Below are 18,917 nucleotides of genomic sequence, written 5' to 3'. Positions count from 1 at the left end.
ATAAATCTAACTCATAACTTTAATTGCAAATAGATTAATCTAATAACACAAAAAAAGAGTGATAAGGTTAGATAAGAAAACAAAACACTACATTTATTGCTAACTATATATATATATATATATATATATATATATTTTAAAAAAGACTTACAAAAATGAAATTGTAGACTCAGAAAGGGAAAAATTATATCCCTACAAACATACATTAGCAAAACTGAAAAGCAAAGGATTAATGAATTGAATATATGATTTTAATTACAAGGATAGATTATAAAGAATTAGCATTTTATCCTAAAAGCAATTGGATAATTGCTTGGAGAGTTATTGAATATTTTTAACAAAGGAGAGATGAGCAAAAATACATGTCAATAAGATTATTTGGGAGCAGCTGGTTGGCACAGTGGGCAGTTAGGTGGTATAGTGGATAGAGTGTCAGGCCTGCAGTCAGGAAGACCTGAGTTCAAATCTAGGCTCAGAAACTTCTTAGATAAGTCACCCTGGATCTCAGTTTCCTCATCTATAAAACGATCTGGAGAAGAAAATGGCAAATCGGTCCACTATCTTTACTAAGAAAACCCCAGATGGGGTCATAAGGGAGATGCTACTGAAACAACTAAATACAATAAAGATTATTTCTGTAAGTGAATGGAGACTAAATTAGAATGGGGAATAACCAAACACAGTAAAAGATGTTAAAACACTTTTATAGTAGCTAGATGAGAGGTGAGGTGGAGCTGGACTCAAGTAATGTGTTAGTAGAAAGAAAGGGTGAAATTCCAAAAGTTTTGTGAAAATAGATTTCCATGGATATGAAAAGGGGATTGCAGAAGAAAGGAGAGTCAACAATTTCTCCAAAGCTGAGCATGGTGGCAAATTCTTGTAATCTACTAGAAGAGGCTGAAGCTAATGCATTGCTTCATTTCAGAAGTTTAATCCCCCCCAAAGTAGGGGTCCACTAGGATGTTCAATAGGGTGCAAATTGACCCAGTTCAAAAAAACAGAATAGATTAAAGCTTCCATAATATTCAACATTTGCATTGGATCTGTTAGTATTCAGTGTGCTTCCATCCTGGGTGAGATAAGGAGACTCTGTCTCAAAAAAAAAAAAAAAAGATTAAAAGATTTCAAAACTGAATAAGAATGGTGATGGTAGGGGGGCAGCTAGGTGGCATAGTGGATAAAGCACCAGCCCTGGAGTCAGGAGTACCTGGATTCAAATCCGGTCTCAGACACTTAATAATTACCTAGCTGTGTGGCCTTGGGCAAGCCACTTAAGCCCAGTTGCCTTACCAAAAGAAAAAAAAACAAAAACCTAAAAAGAATGGTGATGGTGCCCTCAGAAGACTTAGGGAAGTTAAATAAGACAAGTTGATGGTTACATTATGAGCTTTGTTTTCAATACACTGTGTGATAGATCTTGATAAAAGGTCCAACAGTTAACAATATGGCACTAGAAGTCAGAAGAGAAGTTAGGATTAGATAGATAGATTTGTAAATCATTTGGACAGTAATGATTCTTGAACTTAAAGGACTGGATGACAACACTGAAGGTGAGAGAAGAAGTCCAAGGGGAGCCTTGAGAAAAATTCAGAGCTATGGAAAGAAAAATATGGTTCAGAAAAAGAGATTTAAAAAAGTGGTCAGAAAAGAAGGAAGAAAACAAGAAAAGATCAGGGTTACTGAAGTTAAGGATAAAGGAAGTATCCAAAAAGACAGGGTGCTTAATAGTGCAAATATCAAGTATGATAAAAACTGAGAAAATCTGCCAAATTTAGCATTTAAGATATCCCTGCTATCCTTGGGGGGGGGGGGAGATATTTTCATTAGTGTGTTGAGATTAGAAAGCAGATATCAAAGAGCTGAGGAGTTGGGGCAATGAAGTAAAGTCAATAAACTTTCCTAGAAGCATAGCTACTAAAGAAAATGAGATCTAAGGAATGGAATGCTCAAATAAAGTTTGCTTTTTTAAAATGATAGAATAGACTTGACTAGGTCTTCAGGCAGGAAGAAAGATGATAAGACATTGAAGATGGGAAAGAGCAAGCTTTAAGAGGAAAATGGAGGGGATGGGATCAAAGTCACAAATAGAGATGTTGCCTTTACCAGAAAAAAAGGCAAATTCTTCCTCAGACACTAAAAGAAAAATAGAGCTTGATTTAGAAAAGTTTTGAGATATGGAGTAGGGGGGGAAGGGAATTCAAAGCAGATGGCCTAGATTTTCTTGGTAAAATAGGACTTATGACAGGAATATGGATCTTGAAAAAGTATAATTTATTCAAAAGGAACACAGCAGATAAAAATGAGGGGGCAGAATAGCATTAACTATTTAAGAAGATATACTTCCCTTAGAAAATCTAGGAACCAGACAAGAGAAGGAATAGTAAAAATGATTTGCATGAAGATCAAAAGAGACAGAAATAGAAGAAATGTTGGCATCAGCATATACTACAGACCACCTGAACAGAAGCAGGAAATAGGTAAGGAATATAGTAAATAAATCAAAAGCATGAAATAAAAATACATTATAATAGTAAGCTTTTTCTGCCAAAAGCAAAGTGGCTAATAAATTCTTGGCTTTCCTTAATGGCAATTTCATTCTTCAAAAGATGAAGAAAACAAAAAGTGAACCTCCTCTTCTGGACCTGATTCTGTTCAAGGAGAAATTTGTGGTTAAAGTAAAAATGATGGAAATAAAGGGAATGAAGTAACCATTGCTTGACTTGATGTGAATCCTAGAGAAGATATTTCAAAAATTTCAAAAGATGTGGGGGGGAAGAGAAGATTTCAAAAAATACAGAACAAGATTGCATAAGATCTTACAACCTAAAATTCTGCATACTAAGTCAGTCTATAGGAAAAAGAAAACTCTCCAGGAATTTTCTAAAGATAAAAACAAGTCCAATAAAGAATAAAATAGAAAGTTACCTAAAGGAGCTGATGTTACACAGGAAACTCTTTGACCAACTTGGGTTATGGATTACATATGTGTGAGTGTATGTGTGTGTATCTATGTATAGGTTCATATGTTTGTGCTTATAAGTGTGTGTGTGGAGAGAGAGAGAGAGAGAGAGAGAGAGAGAGAGAGAAGAAAAATCAACTGGAAAAAGAAAGATAGATTTAACCAAGGGGAAACAGATAAATTACATAATTAATGCAAAAGCATGGCATAATCTTATAAGAATAATGTCCAGAACATTAAATTTAAAATAAGCTAAGGCTAGTGCTAAATACTAAAGACAACAAAAAGAGGAAAAGAGGAAGAGTGAAGCTAGAACAGGAACATAACAGAGGTGTCTATGGGATTACGGCAAGTAAAGAAGAGAGCATAGAACTATTCCATTTCCAATTTGTTTTAATTTTCTCTTTTAAGGACAATGTTCTTTGTGCTGGAAAATACCAAACAGAAATGACTCACAGTATATTATAAGGAACACTTAGATATTCTCCACAAATTCAATTAAACAGACCCATATTACCTACATAACCAAGAATACTAAAGAACTGAAGCATGTGATTTCTGAGCCAATTTCAGTGATCATTGAAATTGCCATAAAGCTAAAAAAGAGAGCTAAAATTTGGATGACAGTGTCAGAGTCAAAACAATCTAAGCAGGCTTGAATGATTAACCAAATTGAAGATGAAATTCCCTACAGATAAATCTATTTGTTGGGGTTTTTTAATCATCTCACAAATACAATATGAATTGTGAATAATATTTCACGTACAAAAATATCAGAGCTTTAGTTTACTGAAAACAATATTAATCCACAATTTGGATTAATATTGTAACTAAACAAATAAATTATAATCTATATGCAAAGGTCCACAGTATTAAGTCAAGGAAAGTGATAATCACACTACGTAATTGGTTTATTTCAGTTATATTTGACTCTTCATGACCCTATTTAGGGTTTTCTTGGCAGAGATGATAGAATGGTTTGCCATTTCCTTCTCTGTATCATTTCATAGGGAAGGAAACAAGCTAAAAGGGTTAAGTGACTTGGCCAGGGTCACACAGTTTGTAAGTGTCTGAGGGAAATTTGAATTTATGACAATGAGTCTTTCTGACACCAGATCTGCACTCTGTCTACTACATCACATAGCTTGCCCAATCCTACTCTACTCTGCCCAGATTAGACCATTTCTAGAGCTCTATGATAAATTTTGGTCATTCCATTATAGGAAGTTCATTGAAAAAATGCAGTCCTGGGGGGCTAGGTGGAGCAGTGGATAAAGCACCAGCCCTGGAGTCAGGAGTACCTGGGTTCAAATCCGGTCTCAGACACTTAATAATTATCTAGCTGTGTGGCCTTGGGCAAGCCACTTAACCCCATTTGCCTTGCAAAAAAAAATGCAGTCCAGATTGTGGCAGGAAAATAGCATAAATGCAATCGTTATGGGAATTAGAGCTATTTGGCCTGCAGAAAACAACAGTTAAAAGACCCATGTCATCAAGTTTTTGAAGAGTTATCATGTGGAATAGGTATTAGATGTATTCTAATTACAGAAGGCAAAACTAGGAACAAGGGTTAGAAGATGTAAGAGGCAGCTCTTCTTACACAGTAGTAGGTTCCCTTTTCCTGATGTTTTCCAAAAGGATCCTAGATGACCACTTGTTGGTGATGTTATAAAAGCAATTTTTGGTGAAGTATAATTTGAACTAGTCTATAGATGCCTTTTGGTTTTAGAGGATATAACATTGGTTCTGAAATGAGGAAGAAGATAGTTCAAGAATATAGTTACTAGCTATGTGAACCTAGGCTAGTTACTTAAACTCTAGTTGCTTCCATTTCTTCAACTATAAAAGGGGATAATATCACCTTCATCCAGGGTTAATAAGAGAATTAAATATTTTAAATCACAGAAGAGGGGCAAGCACATTGTAGGTGTTTAATCAATTCTTTCCTTTTCTTTCTTTATCCTTCCTTCTCATCCTTCCTTCATTTTTTTCTTATTTGATTACTTCCTTCTTCTCAGTCCTTGTCCTTGATATTAGCTGATCAATTAGCTTAAGAATATATTTAGTAAGTCTATTGGTTTCTAAGACTTAAGGAATTTGCTTCTCCAAACTTCAACCGTGGATAGATATATAAAATGTGAGAGCAGGTTCTATTCTCTAATTTCCTTCATCATGGTCCTATTTTAATCATTTCCATGAAATTCTTCACTCTAGACCTGATGACCTGAGGCATGAATCCCTTTATCTCCTTCACTCCCCAAATGTCCACTCTCAAATTACTCCACTTTGGACTTCACACCTTTTATTTCCCTTAATGCCTCTCTCAAAATAATGACAACGGCCCTATGAAAACTTTCTCTTTTACTTCAATCCAAAGGCTATTCACAAAAATTATTTACTAGGTAGAATCTCACAGATAACTCTTCTCTTGTTGGTGAAATTGACTTTTGTATCACTTGTTTTAAATTGTCATTGGCCAACCACCAAAGCAGGTTACAGGAATGATTTGAACATAAACTTAAAACTACTTTTATACAAATAAAGTCAGGTCTAAATAATTGAAGTAATATTTATTATTCATGGGTAGATAAAACCAATATAATAAAAAATGAAACTCTTACCTAACTAATGTAAGGCCATCCCAAATTACTTTTAAAAAATCTGAGAAAAAAAATAATAGCAAAGTTCATTTGAAACCACAAAAGGTTAGGAACTTCAAAGAAAATAGGGAGAAAATATGGAAAGAAAGCAGACAGTAATATCAGACCATAAACTATACTATATGGTGAGAACATTGCTAAAGAATAAAATGGATAGTTTAATTACATTAAATTAAAATTTTCTCTTATAAATGAAACCTATGCAGCCAAGGCCAGAAGGATCAAAGAATATTGAGGGAAAAAATACTTCCATGACAATCTCTCAAGTAGGATATGATTGGATTAGAATATTGCTATGATGTAGGACATGATGAACCAATGATTTTTTAAAAAATGGAAAGAATTGGACTTATAAAGGAAAATGCTATCTACTTTCAGAGAAACAGATGACAATTACAATAAGCATAATTTAGTTTTACATATATTTGTATTAGTATATATATATATATATATATATATATATATATATGTTTATAGATATCTGTGGGTGGGTAGCCTGCTTAATTGCAGCCTTCTTTAGAGTACAGTGTGGGGAAGTGAAAAAAATAACCCAAAAAATACACAGCAAAGAACAAAAGAATACAAGGAAACAATGAAACACTGGGCAGCTTTGGAAACCATGTATAGTATGCATTATTTAAACTATTTTGAAATAGAAATTTATTGTTTTATATTTAATCCTCTCAAGTTCTGCTTTGTACTTGTCAATTTTTTCTTTTCTCATTTTATATTTAAGTTTAAAGGAAATTTTTAAAATTTACCAAAAAAAAGGTAACATTGGCTTCCATATCTTACAACTACGAAGAGAGATTTCTATAATTTCTCTGACTCAAATATGGATTGTCTCATATAATTTCACTTTACAAACAATGTAAACTTTCTCTTAGATGCTAATTCACCTCTAATTCTGACTGCAAAGTACAGGATGACTCACCCTTAACTCCCTTTTCATTTACCATGCTGAGTTAAAATAGGGACAATAAATGCCAAACATTTTTCCTTGTGTTTAATTATTGGTTCCAAACACTTCACCTATTCTGGTGCAGAGTCATTGCTGATAACTTGGGTATAAATCCAAGTGGAAAATTCTGTAAATTTCATGTTATTTTTCTCCTTCAAAATTATAAAACTGAATGGGCCATACAGAAATAGTAACATAATTCTAGCTGCCTCTTCCCAGTTTTCTACTACCCACACATAATTGAGAAGGTTCATCACTGTGAAAAGGGTTAAACTTTTTAACATAACTGGGTCTAACGTTTTTCAGAGAAGACAGCATTAATAAAATGTAGTTGTGGTCAAGTGAAGAAAAAGTTGACCTTGGAACTAGGAGTAGAGTACTTAATTTCAAATCTCACTTCTAGCATATCTCAACAAATTCACTTAAGCTCTCCTAGACAAATCTCTAAGAACATAAATTAAGATAAGAAGATACTAACAGTCTTTGGTAGGGTGAATTTCTTCATCTAGTAGTACTCAATGAAATCACAAGTCTAGTCTCTTGACACTTTTATAAGATCACCATTACTAATAATTTTATTGGTTTCCTCCTAGTTAGTGCAATACAATACTATTCTCACTATTTCAACATTATAATTTAACGTGGATAACACTTATGTAAACAGAAATTCCATTTACTAGTACAAACCAGTATGCTGGCTAACAATTGATATGTGCTGGCAAATTTGTTAAAAGTATTTCATCTTTCAGTAGTATATTTCAATCTTGAGGCTAAAACAACACAAAGCAAAACAAAATGTTATGGCTTGAAATGTACAGACATTCTCCTTCCTTTGCATTTGTCTCCAGATCACCCACAACCCAAATAATTGTTCTAACGGCTCCAGTTAAAAAGTACAAATCATTAGCTAGTTCAAGTTTAGTAATATAACAATGTATTGTTCTTTTTTTAGAAATCCAATTTGATTTTACATTTTACCAAGTATTATAGATTTTATCATTGAGAGTTAGAAAATAATACATTATTTTTTCTTTCCTCACATGCTAAGAATATTTAAAATATATAATTGCAAAAAGTGATTTGTAATTGTTTTCATTAAAATATCAACAAATATTTTGAGGAAAAATTCTGAATTCTAATAAAGTGAATAAAAAATTAAGAGGAATTTAAGCATTTTTTGTTTGTTTTTGCTTTTTGGATTATACCTGCAAGTTTCTCACTTATAGGCATTTCCTTTGAAGGAAACTTGTTGTGTCATTGAAGATTGGCCCTTACTATTGATACTGAGTCCTACAGAGTTGTCTGGAGCACAGACTTGTTAAGTGACTTGCTAATGGTGACAGAGGCACCATTTAAACCCACGTCTTCCTGATTCAAGGGCCAGGCCTGTCTCTAATAAATAATGTCCAGGAAAAAATTTAAGCAGAATTTTTAATATCGATTCTATATCATACGTAAGAAGTAAAATCATTGAAAACTAACAAAGATCAAAACAAGTTGTGCTAGTCCTTTGAAGGGCCATTCAGATAACTTGTGGTTCTTTCTGGTATATCCAAGCCTGTAAGTCCATTCCCAGAATGACAAGTTAAATTTACCTTCTCTTTGTAGAGAAAGAGGAATTAAAGATACTTTTTACTTCTATTTCTGAGGAACTGAAAATAATAGAAATAATCCAGGTCTGTAAGAGCTGAGTATTAAGGAGATATGTATTACCTGATCTACAGCATTTGCTTTTAACCTTTATATAAATGTTTACTAATAACTAACAACCAAGTTCATTCCTAAAATGCATGTTCTACAAATTCTTTAAGAAGCATTCATTTGACTCAAGGACATACTGCATGCTCAACATTTCAGATTAATGAGCATGGACCTGCAACAAAGCTAGGTTAATACACCTGAATCTGATTGCCTACACCTGATATATAGTGAGTTAATGTCCCAAAGAGCTTAAGTTGTCTAATAGAGTAAATATGAGAAGCACGAAAGATTGTATTTCTCTTAAAGGCTTTATCAAACAAAATCTGCATAAGTAATATACTGAAAACATAGTAACAATAATACTGATAATATAATAATGATAGGCAAAGCTCTATCAAATATGTAATTAATATTTTAATTATATTTCTCTGAAATATATGTATCCCACTGTGCAAAGTAACTGAGTCTAGTAATTTTCCAAGAAGATGACAAGATTACCATTATTAATGTTCCAAGGTACAAGTGTTTATTTTTTAATGTTATTAATGTTACTAATTATGATGAATATGATTATATAGTCATTATGTGCTATTTGGTTCTGATGATCCCACTTGGGTCCCTGGAATTTAGCATTTCATATCTGTTAATAATTTACCTGTGATAAAATCTAACTCTTTGTACTGCGTTCATATATCTATATGTATGTTTATGTCAATTAAAACTAAACTATTAAAAAACCCAAATAGTTATTTGACCCATTTTCTCCTTTAGTTGGGTTTTACCAACAGACAGAATTTTAAACATTAAGAAATTCAAAACATCTGTTGGCAGATTTTTTTTTGTTTTTCTTGGAGGATGCTATTTTTCTGGTAATGGAAATATTAAATGTCTAAGTTTTATATCATGAATATTACATTTATGAACTACTAAAATTAAAGTGTTCAGGTTCAGAATAATTCTGAAATCTCCATGAGCAACATTAAATTTGTTTCCTTACTTCCCAATTGTGTAGACTAAGAGAAGTATCCAGGCAACCCTCTGAATGCCTATAATGTATCATATATACATTCCTCCTATTTATAAGGAAGTGATGTTCCAAAAGCTGGTTTAGAGGTCAGCTGTTAGGCAATCAGGACAAATTTCCCCATAGAAACAAGAAAATAAATGATAGTTAAATCTCTACAAAAGCTAACTCATTTGTACTGCGGTATACTATATATAGAACTGGTCTTGGCATCAAGAAGACCTGATTTTTTATTTCTCCTCTGACATGTAATGTTATATGACAGAGCAAGTCATTGAGTCAGTTCTTCAGATTGCTATACCATGCTGAACCCCAGGCTCAGTTCCCCCAAGTAGTAGATGGCAAATGAAGTAGATGAGAAAATGGTTATTATAACCTCCAGATCTGAGCAATTTCAGTATCAGTGAGAAGAGAGAGTACTGGAAAATGAAAAAAAGAGGGAGAATCTCAAGGGGGAAGGAGAGACAAACAGAGGAGAGACAGAGAGAGAGACAGACAGACAGACAGAGACAAAGAGAGAAAGAGAGAGACAGAGAAAAAAGAGAGACAGAGACAAAGAGTGAGACTCACTAGCTTCTTTTTTTAATGATTTGAAAATTTGTAAGGCAAAGTTTCCTGGAGTGAGGATTGAATTATAACCTGCTTAATTCTGATAAATGTAGACCTCTAAAGGGGAAAAAGAAATCGCCATTCCAACTTTGTAATATTTGCACATGTAAGACTGGCATTCTATTCTGATTTGTATCAAAGGGGTGGGATTCTAGTGCCTCTGGATTTGGACCTTTCACTTTTCCTGATTAAAGACTGTCTCCTGCTCCTGTCTTCCTTCCTACTGTTGTTTATGCACTTATGGTTTCATTTATAATCCTCCTTGAATAGTAACATCCTACAGGTGAAGAGAAACCTACTATTGAAGTGCCTGCTTCACATTTGCACACATCCATTGTATTACCAACTGCTCTATGGCACTTTATTTGCCAACTGAAAAGCAGACTTGGGGATCCCTTATCTATTCACTTTTCTGGTTTCTCAAATTATCTGTGTTTGACTTCTCTTTTATGTTTTAAGCATGACAAATTCCTTTGACAAGTTTTGAATTCTGTGGAATGCTAACAGCATCAATTGAACTATTTAACACTATTGAAAAACCAGGGATACAGTAACTTGCATTGGCCAAAACTAAAAATTTCTTCTGTCTCATGGCTACTTTGTATGCTACATACTCTGACAATTGAACAGTGATGAAGCATAACAAAACATGATAAAAAAATCTTGTGTGAGAATATGTATTTGCCATAGAAAAATGTTAGAATTATGTCATCTGTGGCTATCTACAACATGGTCTATCTTTGGAACTGCATGAATTTATCACATTTTTACTTTTCATTTTAATTTTTTAATTAAATATATGGAACAGTGAGGCTCTCCAGATGTTTCTGTATGCATTAATCTTCTACACTACAGGGATTCCTCAATAAAATCCATGGCAACTCAAAAGAAATTGACCTAGCAATATATGCAGAAAAAACCAATCCAATCCATATTACAACATGAGAGTAGATTGGAAGTACTGAAATGACTTGGAAGTGACTAGTCTATTAGTACATATATTTTAAATGAGTCCTGCAAATGGACAAAAAGTTGCTCTCAGAATTAAATAGGAGATTAAAAGGATCACATTTGGAAAATTGTTAATTTGGTCAAAAGCCAATCCACATCCCTCAAAGCACATCATCTGAACATCAATATTTGATCCCCAAGTCTGCAAATAATACCATACTATGTTCTTGTAAAGACTCAATTTTGTGGTTGACTCAAATGATAAAACAAACATGGGTGACTGGACTTGAGAGCGGGATGAAAAATCTTGCCACAGTTAGACTCTATTCAAGAAATGGTGAAAAATAGCCATCTATGACAAACATGAACAAGGGAGGAGTTGAGTCAGTCATAAAGTAATCATGAGGAACAGGGGAAGGACAATCTGAATTCTTCATTGCAGGTATTAAAATACTAATTATTAAAGACCCCCAAATATTAAAAACTTTCAGAGTAGATCTTCAATGGATAATTTGTGGAAGGACACTGAGGCATAATTAGGGTGTGATCTATATTAACTGAGGTAGTTCTCATGCAAATGTGGTCATGGCTCTATTAAATTATAATGAATTGTGAATACTATACTAAAACCCCCAAATCTCTATTTTTTTCATTTTAAGAATATATGAATGTCAAAATGTTCAATCTCTATAAAACATTACACTCAGGAAGATGGTCAGAGGCAATCTTACATATAATGAAAAATTGCTATCAGTATTCAAATACCACTTATAATTTTTATACTTAATGATAAATGTGACACTTAATCTGTTCTTAAGTTTTTCAAATATTTAAACTATGAATAATAATACTTCTCATACCTATGTCACAAGCTTGTTATGATGACCATGACATAATATATGTTAAAAAAAAAAAAACAAATCTTTGTGGATGTTAAGATATTTCAAAAATTTAGGTAATAATAATAATTTTACTTGAGCTATGATTTACTTAGAGAGCTATGATTTTTGTGAGTGTGAGAATTATATCTATCAACAATCAACACAGAATATAACCTCCACAATTTAGCAGATGGACTTTGAAAGTTTTTCTGGCAAAAAAAAGAAAATAAATGAGCTCCCTACAACCAACTTGGTGATGAGCTTCTCTCAATTTCTCCAACCTAAGCTGATCCTTGCTCATCAGACACATGGTCTGTTACCAGGCTCATATTCTGAAGACTTTTCAGTGGGTAGGAACTTCAAATGCTTGCAGGCTTTTGCAATTTGATAAAATGGGTCACCATCATACCCTGTTGAAGTAGTAAGATTTCATTAAAGGAGATAAGTCAATTCTTTTGAAATACATTAGCTCAAGTGTAATTACACTAAAAGATCAACTGTTTCCTTTTGCTATATATTAAGTCAAAATTTCTTTTTTTATAAATATTTTGTTTTCAAATTATAAACAATAGTAATTTCTACCTATAATTTTTGTAATGTTTTGTATTTTACAATTTTTCCCCCAACCTCCCTTACTTCCCCCCACCCCCCCCCCACAGAAGGCAGTCTGATAATGTTTACATTACCTCCATATTATACATTGATCAAAATTGAATGTGCTGAGAGAAAAATCATATCCTTGAGGAAAAAATAAAATGTCAGCAATATCAAAATTATGTAGTACATAAAATAACTTTTTTTAAAAAAAATTGAAGGCAATAGTCTTTTGTCTTTGCTTTAACTCCACAGTTCTTTCTCTGGATACAGATGGAATTCTCCATTGCAGAAAACCTAAAATTTTCCCTATTTATTGCACTGTGATGAAATGTGCAAGTCCATTAAAATAGATCATCATTCCCATGTTGCTGTTAGGTTGTACAGTGTTCTTCTGGTTCTGCTCAATTCACTCAGGATCAGTTCATGAAAGTCTTTCCAGGCTTCTCTGAAATTCCGTACACCAATTTGTTCAGCCATTCCCCAAATAATAGACATTCATTCAATTTCCAGTTCTTTGCTACCACAAACAGAGCTGCTATGAATATTTTTTGTACAAGTGCTGTTTTTACCCTTTTTCATGGTCTCTTCAGGGTATAGACCCAGTAGTGGATCAAAGAGTATACACATTTTTATTGCCCTTTGGACATAATTCCAAATTGCTCTCCAGAGAGGTTGGATCAGTTCATAGCCCCACCAAGAATATGTTAATGTCCTAATTTCCCATGTCCCTTCCAACATTGATCATTGTCCTTTCTGGTCATATTGGCCAATCTGATAGGTGTTAGATGGTACCTCAGAGCTGCTTTAATTTGAATTTCTCTAATCAGTAATGATTTGGAGCAATTTTTCATATGGCTATGGATAGCTTTGATTTTCTCATCTGTAAATTGCCTTTGCATATCCTTTGACCATTTGTCAACTGGAGGATGGCATTTTTTTATAAATTTGATTCAATTCTCTATATATTTTAGAAATGAGTCTTTTGTCAGAAATATTAGACATAAAAACTGCTTCCCAATTTACTACATTTCTTTTGATCTTGGATACAGAGGTTTTGTTTGTGCAAAAGTTTTTTTAATTGAATTTAATCAAAATTATTGTTTGTTTATAATGATATTCTCCATCTCTTCCTTGGTCATAAACTACTTGCCTTTCCAAAGATCTGACAGGTAAACTTTTATGTCTAAATCCTGCATACATTTTGATCTTATCTTGGTATGGGGTGTGAGATGATGGTCTAATCCAAGTTTCTGTCATGCTAACTTGCAATTTTACCCAACAGTTTTTATTGGAGCAAGTTCTTATCCCAATAGCTTTTTGGGTTTATCAAACAGCAGATTACTATAATCATTTCCTGCTGTCTCTTTTGCAACTAAACTATTCCTCTGATCCACCACAATTATTTCTTAGCCAGTACCAGACAGTTTTGATGACTATTGCTTTATAATATAATTTTAGATCTCATAAGGCTAAGATACCTTCTTTTGCATTTTTTTCATTAAACCCCTTGATATTCTTGACTTTTTGATTCTCCATATGAATTAAGTTACAATTTTTTCTAGTTCATTAAAGTAATTCTTGGAAGTTTGATTGGTAAGACACTAAATAAGTAAATTAATTTAGATGTAAATGTCATTTTTATTATATTAGCTTGGTCTAACCATGAACGGTTGATTTTTGTCCAGTTATGAAAATTTGATTTTATTTGTGTGAAAAGTGTTTCAAAGTTGTTTTCATAGAGTTTCTGACTCTACCTTGGCAGGTAGACTCCCAAGTATTTTACATTGTCTGAAGTTACTTTAAATGGGATTTCTCTTTCTAGCTTTTGCTGCTGTACCTTGCTAGTAATATATAGAAATGCTGAGGATTTATGTGGGTTCATTTTATATCCTGTGACTTTGCTAAAATTGCTAATTGTTTGTAGTAATGTTTTAGATGATTTTTTAGGATTCTCTAGATATACCATCATGTCATCTGCAAAGAGTGAAAACTTTGTTTCTTTATTCCAAATTCTAAATCCTTCAATTTCTTTTTCTTCTCTTATTTCTGAAGCTATCATTTCTAACACAATATTGAATAGTAATGGTGATAGTGGGCATCCTTGTTTCACCCCTGATCTTATTAGGAATGTCTAGCTTATCCCCATTGCATATAATGTTTGTTTATGGCTTCAGATAGATACTGCTTATCATTCTAAGGAACAATTAATTTATTCCTATGTTCTCTAGTGTTTTAATAGGAATAGCTGCTGCATTTTGTCAAAGACTTTTTCAGCATCTATTGAGATAATCATGTGATTTCTGTTGGTTTTGTTGTTGATATAGTCAATTTTACTAACATTTTTCCTAATATTGAACCAACTCTACATTCCTGGGATAAATCCTGCTTGGTCATAGTGTATTATCCTAATAATAACTTGCTTTCATTGCTTTGCTAAGATTTTATTTAAGATTTTTACATCAATATTCATTAGGGAAATTGGTCTATAAATTTTGTTTCTCTATTTTGAGAAGTCAGAATTTCTAACTGCTTTAAAGTATATTAAATTTTTTACAATTTATATGAACATTCTTGTTCAATTAGGGCAAGACAGTGGTGCTAAGGTGTTTTTCTTGGTTTCAATCCACTTAAAGGACTTTTGAGAGGGAGAATCAGTCTTGAAAGCAAATTTGAGGCAGCTAGGTGGTGCAGTAGATAGAGCATCAGTCCTGGAGTCAGGAGGACATGAGTTATCTGGCCTCAGACACTTAACAATTACCTAGCTGTGTGACTTTGAGCAAGTCATTTAACCCCATTGCCTCACCAAAAAAAAAAAAAAAACCAAAGCAACTTCAAATCTTTTACTGATAACTTAGGTCAGTTCTCCCTTATTGATGTTCATTTTATTCTGAGATAGAGATGTTCCTTCTTTATCTTCCATACATGGTATTTGCAATTTAAATAGTACTACTATAGTTTGCAAATATCTATCTAAATTAGAGATTCTTAACCCTCAATTGATATTTGGATAAATTTTAGGGGGTCCATGAACTTGAAGGGAGAAAAATGAATCTTTATTTTCACTAACATTTGGTTACCTTTGTAATCATGTGTGTTTTATTTTATTCATTTAAAAACATTATTCTGATAAGGTCTCCATGGGCTTCACCATACTACCAAAAGGGTCCATGAAACAAAAAAAAAGATGAAAAAATCTTGGAGATAATCATTTACAGGTTAAACATTGAGGAATTGATCATATTGAATAAGGCCCTAAAGACCAATGAGATAAAGACATATTAATTGTTTAATTAATAACCATTTGTTTAATAATAAATAATTATTTGTTGTTGAGTTTGAAAAGTAGGCAAAAGAGCAACCAATTGGGAATCAATAGTTCTATATTCTAGACCTGATTTGATCACAGATTAACTAGGCAGCCTTGTATAAATCACAGAAATATTCTACTTCTGTTTTCTCTTCTGTAAAACCACTCTCATACATAGATTTCAAGTATCTGAGATTGTCAATAAGAAATAAAATACTGACTATGAATATTTTTCCTACAAACTTAAGGCCATATCCAAATCAAAATGTTGTACATGTTTATTTTTGTTTGAGGTATGAACCTGTGATTTCATTGGTGTGGGGAAATACCTAATATGTAAATTCCTTTCATTGAGAAAGATCACTCATTAGTCTGATTGCCTGCCTATATCTGACATATAGTGTGTTAATAGTCTGTAAGAGTGGCCATTGACGCTAGGAATTTAATGGACTTATAATAATCAAACAGCCAATTTCAGATGAAGGACATGAATCCAACTAATTCTAACTCCAAAGAAGGCTCTCTTTCTACTATAATATTTCTTCTTTCTTCCATAGAGAATACAATTCACAGTGGGATATACATTTATTTTTTTGTCTTATATCTGATTCATGCATTTCTTTTTATTTATTTATTAACACTTCATGTTAATCATGATTTTAAAAATCACATAAATCAATTTAAAGTAGTTAATTAAAATCCATTCTTTTTGTCTCTTTACTGTAACCAAAGAGTTGGTTAAATGAGTTATTTAATTTCTTGAATTAATGTGGAGACTTTTTTGATATAAGTTTTATGATATATTCAAATCAACTGATTCATAAATCAGTTTTTCACTAAGGTCAGGTTAAATAGTATTCCAATGTGGCACAAAGAAATTGAGTGGAATAATTGCCCACCATGTTCCAAGGTGCATAATACTTATTATAAAGTTGTATTTTATTTTCTTCATTCAAAAACATTATTCTGAGAAGGTCTCCATAGGCTTCACCATACTGCCCAATGGGTCTATAAAACAAAAAAAAAGATGAAAAAAAATCTTGGAGATAACCATTTACAGGTTAATCATTGAGGAATTGCTCATATTGAATAAAGCCAAATTTTTCTAATTTGGCAATGACTTAACAGTGTTGAATAGTAAAAAAAAAAATTGTAAGCTTCCTATATTGAGAGTGACAGCAATCATTTAGAATCCTTTAAATAATCTTCGGCTAGTCTTTCATATGGTTGAACAATCTATTATGATAAATAACAAGTAAGTAATTCCTATATACAAGATTTTTACAATCTGTGAAGATTCTAGATAAAATGAAAATCAGAGAGCAACAATTTGTTGATGTATGTCTCCAGCCCTAGTGAGAGATGAGTACTCTGAATCTAAAAAATGTGCTCCATTTCATTAGATAGAAACAGTCATAAAATAGAGTTGAATAAGGTATTGACTTCAAATAACCTAATGTGATTATCTAGTTGATTTGCATCTATGTCCAATTCTTTGCTCAATAAGTAATCCTATGATCTACAATTTAGCTAATTTTGTGGACCTATACTTCAGAAGAGGTATCTAGATAACTAGTCCCATCACTGAACTAGGTAGAATCTCCATTAAGATTTTAGTAATTCTACTCTGGTTCATATTTTAACTAACTTGAATCAATCATTAAAGATCCAATCCTCATTCATTAAAACTTAATTTCTTGACTTACCCAAGTTGGACTAGGACCTATAAGAACCTGTCACAGGATGATCTATCTAGGATTTGCTGACAATTCCTAATTTATAAACATTCAGTTTACAAAAGACCCATAAATATAAATATGCAAATTTACCCAAACCAGTCCACAACTCAATCTGACTTCCTACTACTTCTGAACCATTGTGGAAAGAGCTGGATTTTGGGGGGTTTGCTGATTTGTTTTAAGACTTTGTAGTTTCATTTGTATTGAAAAGGAAAAAGCTATTAAAAAATCAGCATAGCTTAAGGAAACTGACCTTGATGGGGTAAGATTAACTTAACTAACCCATATAGACCAATGTATTCTTTTGGCATCCCACAATCCCCATGTCCAATTTTTTTGTTCATTAAGTAAGCATATAATTTGTCCTTTAGTTTGCTATGTGGACCCATCACCCAATGTTGCTGACCTATATAGTCAGTCATCCACAAATATTTCCAAAATATTTCTTGCCCAAAAATATTTCCAGAAATTTTGTTTTGCCCAAAAATATTTCCAAAAATTTTGCTTTGTTGCTAAATTCAACCAATTATAAATTAATCTTAGTTAACAGAGAATTCTCTTTTTTTAAATGTCAAGTCTATTGGGTATTTTAAGTAAATTTTTTTGTGTTAATTAGTTCCATCAAATAATTTCCCTGCTAACATCTACCTCTAATTAAGTGCAAGAAGGTATATGAATATTTTTACTGGATAAGCTGAAAGACCTTAGGGAATTTAGGAGCCCAAGTGGGATTCCTTAATGCAATGTAAAGATACTGAGTATATGCCTGAAGGCCCAGGCACAAAAGCAACAAAAAGTTTCAAAAATATAGATGAAGTGAGCCAGTGTCAAAGACAAGCATGCCTATGTCTGAATTTTCTTGGGCCTGTCATGTACCCAGAAACAGGAAAGAAAGTTCTCTTATTTTTCCTCCTTACTTTTCTACCTCTCAGTCAACTGCTCCCAGCAGAAGGAAAGATTCAGGCTAAAACTATTAGTATTACAATTCACTTTTATTATAGATTAAATGAATGTCTGCGGGCTAACCTAAAAACTTAACCAGTATTTATAATATTGTCTCTATAGAAAATTGTGAGACAAGTTTCAAACAAATGTCTTACTGAAGAGTACTGAAGTCAATTCCAAAAGGACCTGGGAGAATGGATTTTTCGATTGCCATTGTGTACTCACACATTATAAATGGGCAAACACTCAAAATCAGGACTTGATTTATAGTTATTCTTATTGTCTAGACTTAGGAAGGTGTTGGTGAAAATGTTATTTGCACAGTAAACTTAAAACATATGTCTGTGTACTTTTTTGGGGGGTGGAAGAAGTCAGTTGTTAAACATATACAGTAACCCTTGCTCACAAGTTCATCTACCCCTATGATTTAGTTCTTAATGTAAAAATGTGACTTCTGGAGGATGAACCCATTCATAAATAGAAAACCATAGCTAACCATTTATAAATGAATCACAATTATCAGTCCTTTAATTTTTTAAAAATAAATGTATTTTTTATCATTATGTTTAGATGAGGAGGCCCA

The sequence above is a fragment of the Macrotis lagotis genome, chromosome 4 (assembly GCF_037893015.1).
Source record: "Macrotis lagotis isolate mMagLag1 chromosome 4, bilby.v1.9.chrom.fasta, whole genome shotgun sequence".
NCBI classification, from domain to species: domain Eukaryota; kingdom Metazoa; phylum Chordata; class Mammalia; order Peramelemorphia; family Peramelidae; genus Macrotis; species Macrotis lagotis.
Note: the sequence above shows the minus strand (reverse complement) of the source record.